General features: G+C 39.3%; 1 long non-coding RNA gene across 1 annotated transcript; it reads right to left on the minus strand.

Moving 5' to 3' along the window:
- Nucleotides 1–4,989: 4,989 nt before the first annotated feature.
- LOC134640869 (uncharacterized) lies at nt 4,990–5,803 on the minus strand. The gene is made up of 5 exons (XR_010095491.1): nt 5,729–5,803; nt 5,571–5,614; nt 5,403–5,462; nt 5,163–5,292; nt 4,990–5,079 (listed from the first exon to the last, which is right to left on the minus strand). It is a non-coding gene; the product is annotated as an uncharacterized LOC134640869 (long non-coding RNA).
- Between the last annotated feature and the right edge of the window lie 724 nt (nt 5,804–6,527).

The raw sequence follows: 6,527 nt of genomic DNA on the forward strand, positions 1-6,527 counted from the left end.
ATATCTATCTGAAACGCTGGAAACTCTCGCGCTTGTAAAATTATACTGTATTTGTATTTTGCTGTTCTCAAAAAAAAAGCTGCATCTACAATGGAACAAGCAACACAGTTTTCATTCAAGTCACATCCAATCTAATCACAGTCATTTCCTTTTTGTGATGAGTGTATTTTGCTGGGTAGATGTATTATGTATTATGTTGAAGCTGAAGCTTTGGACTGTATCGCTTTCATCTGACACTAAAACTATCCCCATCAATACATATTTTTTCCTTCATAGTGCACCCGTCTTGGACCTGATAGAACAGACAATATCAAGATATGAGGCTGTGTTTTTTTCTTTCTATTTTATGGTATGGTATAATTTTGTAGATGGCATAGGTTCCTGTGGGTTAACTTTTCAGAAATATCTGTCCATATGAGGTATGAGTGCTTCAGATTATCGACTCGTGCAGAAAAATGATCAAATTGAGCTATTCTTGGAAAGTGGATAGTTTGTTCAAGAGCGAGTCAACACAGCACTATTCCCTAAATGTCTTCTCTTAAAGACAAAAATGCAGTGAACCAAGTCTTGCTGTTTGAAAGCGTTAGAAAGCAGCTGAGACAGTAAACATAGTTCCATTTTTAGATTGTGTTTTACTTATTCTTTAGAAACTGAAGGATCGTGTGCTGCTGTGGGACCTTTAAGGAACGATCAGCAAACATTAGCAGAATACAAGCATTTTATTGACAAAACTGCCTAGAAGCTGGAATGAACCTGTTATATTAGCTGTTTAGTTCATGTCACTGTCTCATGAGCATCCTGAACTGAAGAAAGTGGAATGACTCCTGAAATTGGCTATGGTTTGTGAAACAAGTCAAAAGTCACAAAGTATGAACATCATCACCATCTAGTGGCAGAGAAAAACACACACACACACACACACACACACACACACACACTAGCTGTCCAATGTGTATTATGAGTATTCAGATAATTCTGAAACACTTTTACAGCATTAAAGCCAAATTGGGCTCAAATTTAAAACAACAGTTTAAACAACTGTCTTGTCTGGACTTGTCAGATTGTGTTTTCTTTTAATTTGGGTTTTATCCTTTTTCCCCCCTTTTTTTTGTCAGCCTCATTCTGGTCTGTTGCTTGCACCCGCGCCTCTGTAGCCGGGCTGGATTGATCCTCCGCCCCTGTGCTGTGCTGGGAATTCTATATATATATATGCATATGACTGTGATCGAGGGTTTGGACAATTATCACAAGCCGTGGTTTGACTCGTGGGGTGCAAGTCTTCCAGTCTGCGCTCTGTGTGCGTGCATGTGTGTTGTTTCTGTTTTATCAAAGATTGAAAAGACTGATTTTGATTTTCCTCCCCATATGCAGCGACCTTGGGCTCAGTGTCCTTTTTTAAATTCTTTTAACGTGCTGTGTCTTGTGCTTTTATTTTCAGTGAACAGAGGACGTGCCAGTAGCCCTGGGACTTCAGGTGGTGGGTCGTTTTCACACTTTTTTGTACAGCACTGGGTGCAGGCTGTAGTGATATTTCCGTGTGATTTTCTTTCGGGTCCACGGCTGCTGGTAAGTCCTAGCTGGATGATTGTTTTATTGTAATTTAGGACACTGTCAACAACAACACTACATTCAGTTTTCTTACTGTTTTATTCTTTATTTTACTTCTATAATTACAAATAAAATTGTATTAATATTTGAGCCAACCTGCCTCGGTGTGCATCCTTGAACTTGTGCGACCATCTCAAAACCATTTGAGATGTTGCTCAGGAAGAAGTAGGCAAGGAGTTTGTGCGCAGATACTTAGAAGAACTGAAGGCTGTTGGAAGTAGTGTTAAAGCAGGTTTCTTGAGTGTTATTCAGAGTGAGGTCAAAGAAGCTCAACATTACTCTGAGACTCCTGACACACAGCCCAGGATGGTGACATATCTCTCCATGACACTGTAGCTAGTGATCATGATGAACCTACTGATTGTACACAGACCCACAGTGCGTCTGCTAGTGCTGTGGTGAACCCTGTCAATATCGATCACTTCTTAACCCACCTCAGATTCAGAAGCTTGTTGTTGAGCATGCTATCAGAAATGAAACAACAACCTCGTGGTCTACACAAACCAGACTGCGCACCTTCTCTGGCTGCACTCCTAGGCCCACTAGAGAGGTAGACTATGAAACATGGCGCACACAAGTGGATCTTCTCCTCTGTGATTCTCCTTTAATGATGCACTAAAGGTTAGGAACATTCTTGAAACTTTGCTCAGTGCAGCAGCAGATATCGTTCAGCGTTTTGATGTGAGCTCACCTCTCAGAGCTTATTTTAGGCAGCGTGATTCTGCTTTTAGTGTTGTAGAGAACGGAGAAGAGTTATTTGCAGCCTTTCTCAGCTCCAATCAGAATAGTGGAGAAAAGCCCTCAGCATATTTGAACACACTCCATAGCCTCCTTATTCAAGCTATTTCTAGAGGGGCAGTCTCTGTTGAAACCTTGAGCAAAAACATGCTCAGACAGTTCAATAGAGGCTGCTGGGATGAGTCTCATCATGGCTCTCCAGCTAGAGAACAAAAAAAACCAAACCCCAGTCCATCAGCATTTTCAGAAGTCCTCCTCGTGTTAAGAACTGAGGAAGGTGCTAGATCTGTAAAGCTAGGCTAACATATCTTTGTTCTATGTTGGGAAGCACTAATGAAGTTTTTCCTTTCCACTGTCGCCAAAGTGCTTGCTCAGGGGGTCATATGATTGTTGGGTTTTTCTCTGTATCTATGAAGCGCCTTGAGGCCACTTTTGTTGTGATTTGGCGCTATATAAATAAAATTGAATTGAATTGAATTAACAAAGTGTTCTGCAGGTTACCTCTGTGGCAGCCATCTTGTTTCCCCAGTAAAGAGGAGGCCTGCTTCAATTGCAGCTCTTTTATAGGCCAGTCTGAATTGAGAAGGCGTGGTCTTTAGAGTATTTAAAGTGGGCAGGAAATTTTAAAGGGGGCCATTTTGAGAAGATGCTGTCTGTATGTGCATGATATTGGCAAGAGACAATAAAGCAATTACTTCAGTTAAGATAGAGTGAAGTCTGATGTTTCCCTCACCACATCTGCGTAACATTCTACAAAAGCAGCTGTACATGCCCACTCCATTTTTGATGCACCCTCCTATGATGATGAGCCTGTTCCAATACAGACTACAAAACAGAGCGAGGCATCTAAGCTTGAAAGGAGAGTGGATGAGGTTGCAAAGCAAGTAGACAAACTGAGCCAAAGGTCCGAGAATCCTCCTCCTGACAGTGAGCTTAGTGCAGCGTTAAAACAGAGACAAGAAGAAACTGTTGAACTTCAAAATAAGAAAAATGAGTTGCCTAAGCTACTGAGAGCTCGCTCAGAACTAAAAATGTTAAAGAAAATAACAGTGATGGCAAAGATTACTTAATGGCAAGAAATAGCAGTGCCAGGAGACCTGTTAAGGTTCCCTCTATGCCAAAAGTGTGATTCTCCTTTAGATGTGGTGAAGAAGCCTATTGCTGCTCGATGTCCGAATGAAGCATTAGTGTTCAGAGCAAAATAAATAGTTGGGTTTAGACTAAAATCTAAACACTCTCCTTTACAAATAACTGTTTAAAAAAAACCCTCCAAGCAAGTAGTTGAGCATGTAATTTATGGAGTGCCAAGAATGCTAAAATAAATAAACAATCAATAAATAATAAGAATGAGTGCATTGTTAAATTCATTAAATTTAGGTTTCGCCATCACTTTGTATTATGCGCACAACACCTGAACTGCACCACTGACAGGGAGACGGCAGCATCATCTGCCCTTCACTGTGTACTTAAACAACTACCATAGACCTTCCACGGCACAAGAAAGACTGAGTGGACCGACAGTAATTAGTATTAACAACAAAGTTGGCCATCAGATTTCTTGCAGTGATGTAATGAATGATTTTCCCTCTAAAAACGGTGAAAAACACTGACTGATTTACAAATCAAGTTCCCTTATTGCACCTACCTCTATGAATTTACAATACTGAAGCATTTCTCTGATATTTTTGTATTTTATTTAGTAGTTAGAACTTAAAACATATGAACTAGGTACTGTTTTATTTAAGGGATTTTTCTTTGTTGTTGCACATTGCTCTTACAGTTTATTTATAACTAGAAATAATAAAGCAGTTGATGTGTTTCAGCCTGTGACTTTTAGTATCTGTTGGTACTTCATCACTTTGAATAAGTGTAAGTCAACACCAGGCCACACTTTCAGCACTTTCAATCTTTCCATTAAACAAATGAACAACAATCCACTATTTTCACCATTAAACAATAAAATATGCTTCTTGATGCAGGTGCCCACCTACGACCTGGTTTATTAATACTAAGCTAAAGAGGAAAGGAACTCACTGTAGTTCTCACAGCTCAGGACAAGCAGACACCTGATGTTGAGTGACTGAATGGAACTAAAACAAGAATTCATAATTATGTTTGTCTGCCATGAACACGTGATGATAAAACTCTGCATATGCAGTCAGGAGACTGATGACCTGTGAAATGAGCTGTTAGAAATGTGCAGATATGTGTAAACATTGATCAGCATTTAACATCCAGGATGGAGCAAAACTTCTGACCTACATGTATGAGAACCTTTAATCACATCATCTTTGTAGTGAAATAGCTGATGACTCATTAAACCTTTCCATGTATTTTATCCACAGTGAAAAATATTCACTTTGCTGGATCTGAAAACCACATGTTCATTTCATTAGACACTAGCAATACTATTAAACTGGACCTTATCATTATCATATAGCATTAAATGTGAAACGGAGTCATATCATAACAATCTATATATGTAATATGTGTTTGCCTGAATCTTCCAGCACAAACAGAAAGAGGGGCTGTTGTCTGAGTATCAATGCAATTACACACCAGAAATCGTTCAGTAAAGACAAATTTAATAAATGAAAGCTGGTGAGAGGGCCTTTAATGTTCCTCTTTGGATCATCCTTCCATCCATTTCTTCTGCTTATCCAATTCAAGATTGGAGCCATTCCAGCTGTTATGGGGCCAGAGGTGGGGGTACAACCTGGACAGGTGGTCAGTCTAACACAGAGAAACAGACAACCATTCACACTCACATTCAACCTAACTGCATCTCTCTGGACTGTGGGATGAAGCTGGAGTACCTGGAGGGAACCACAAAGGCCCGAGGACTGTCTTGCTCTGAGGTCACTGCCGTTCACGCTGCTCTGAACACTCTCAGTTGTCTTTGGATCATCCTGTTGTTTGTCTCCCAGTGTCGTTACTGCTCCTCTCCTTTCAAAGACAAACACCAAATAACAGCAAATGAGAGTGAATCACTTCAGAAACACACGAACACTCCTGGTTATTGTGAGCAAACGTCATAACAAGATGAATATATTTACCATTTTAATGAGGGAAAATCTTCTGTGTGGTGTTTCTTCTCAGCTTGGCTCTTTTCCTGACTTTTAGAAACAAGAGGCAGAAAAGAAAGAATAAAAGTTAAAACCTCGATGAGTTTCAAATATTTTGGGATATTTTAGAAACAACCTTAAACACTATTTACTACTTACCACTTTGTTCATTCTTGCTGACGTTCACTCTCCTCATCGTCTCTCTAAAGGACAAATGACAGTAAAGAGTGAATCATTTTAGTAACTTTATCAACCAGGTAAGCAGAATTATAGATCTTTATCAATATTATGATTAAAAACAGAGTGAATCTTTTTACGAGAAAGGGTTCAATCCGTCCTGTCTTAGATCTTAATGTCACCTTGTCTCCTCTCGGTTTTCTCTGAAAAACAAAAGAAAAATGGGAAGAAAAAGATTAATAAATGATTTCAGCAACTAGAGGAAGTGATCACTGAAGAGGAGCTGTCATAATAATATAAAATCAATATATACTTATCTTTTTTTTAATGAGAGTTTACGGAGAACGCTGGCTTCGCTCCTCCCTCCGCTCCTCTCTGAAAGTTAACTGGATAAAGGATAATAACAATTAATAACATCATCAAAACAGACAAACCTGAAAGAATTGCTGATCAGAGTTGTGACAGAGTCACAGGTTAGATGGATGTATACTTATCTTTCACAATGAGAGCGTTTGCATAGACGTCTCTTCAGGTCTTTTTCTTGTTTTCTCTCTGCAGAGAAAAGTGATGAGACTGATGAGGAAATACTAAATACAAAGACTGACAAAGGGAACTGAAAAAGTCAAACCAAAACCTATACTGGTGGAAAACTATAGGAAACAGAACTACTGAGGCAAGGAAACACGAGGGGACGGAGACTAACACTCTGACAAGGGACAAAGGGAGACTGACACAATATTTACACACAGGAGGCTGATTATGGGAACTAAGGACACATAGAAACACAGCTGAACTGAATAAGAAATGAACAACAAGTCGAAACAAACTCTAATGACAGTTCAACAAGTTTTTAAACAGAACAAGTAACTTTCAGGATGTTTCAACAATGTGTAAAATGCATTCTTATCTTTTTTTTGTGAGAGGGCCTTCAATGTTTCT

This window comes from Pelmatolapia mariae, linkage group LG14 (genome assembly GCF_036321145.2).
Source record: "Pelmatolapia mariae isolate MD_Pm_ZW linkage group LG14, Pm_UMD_F_2, whole genome shotgun sequence".
Classification (NCBI taxonomy): domain Eukaryota; kingdom Metazoa; phylum Chordata; class Actinopteri; order Cichliformes; family Cichlidae; genus Pelmatolapia; species Pelmatolapia mariae.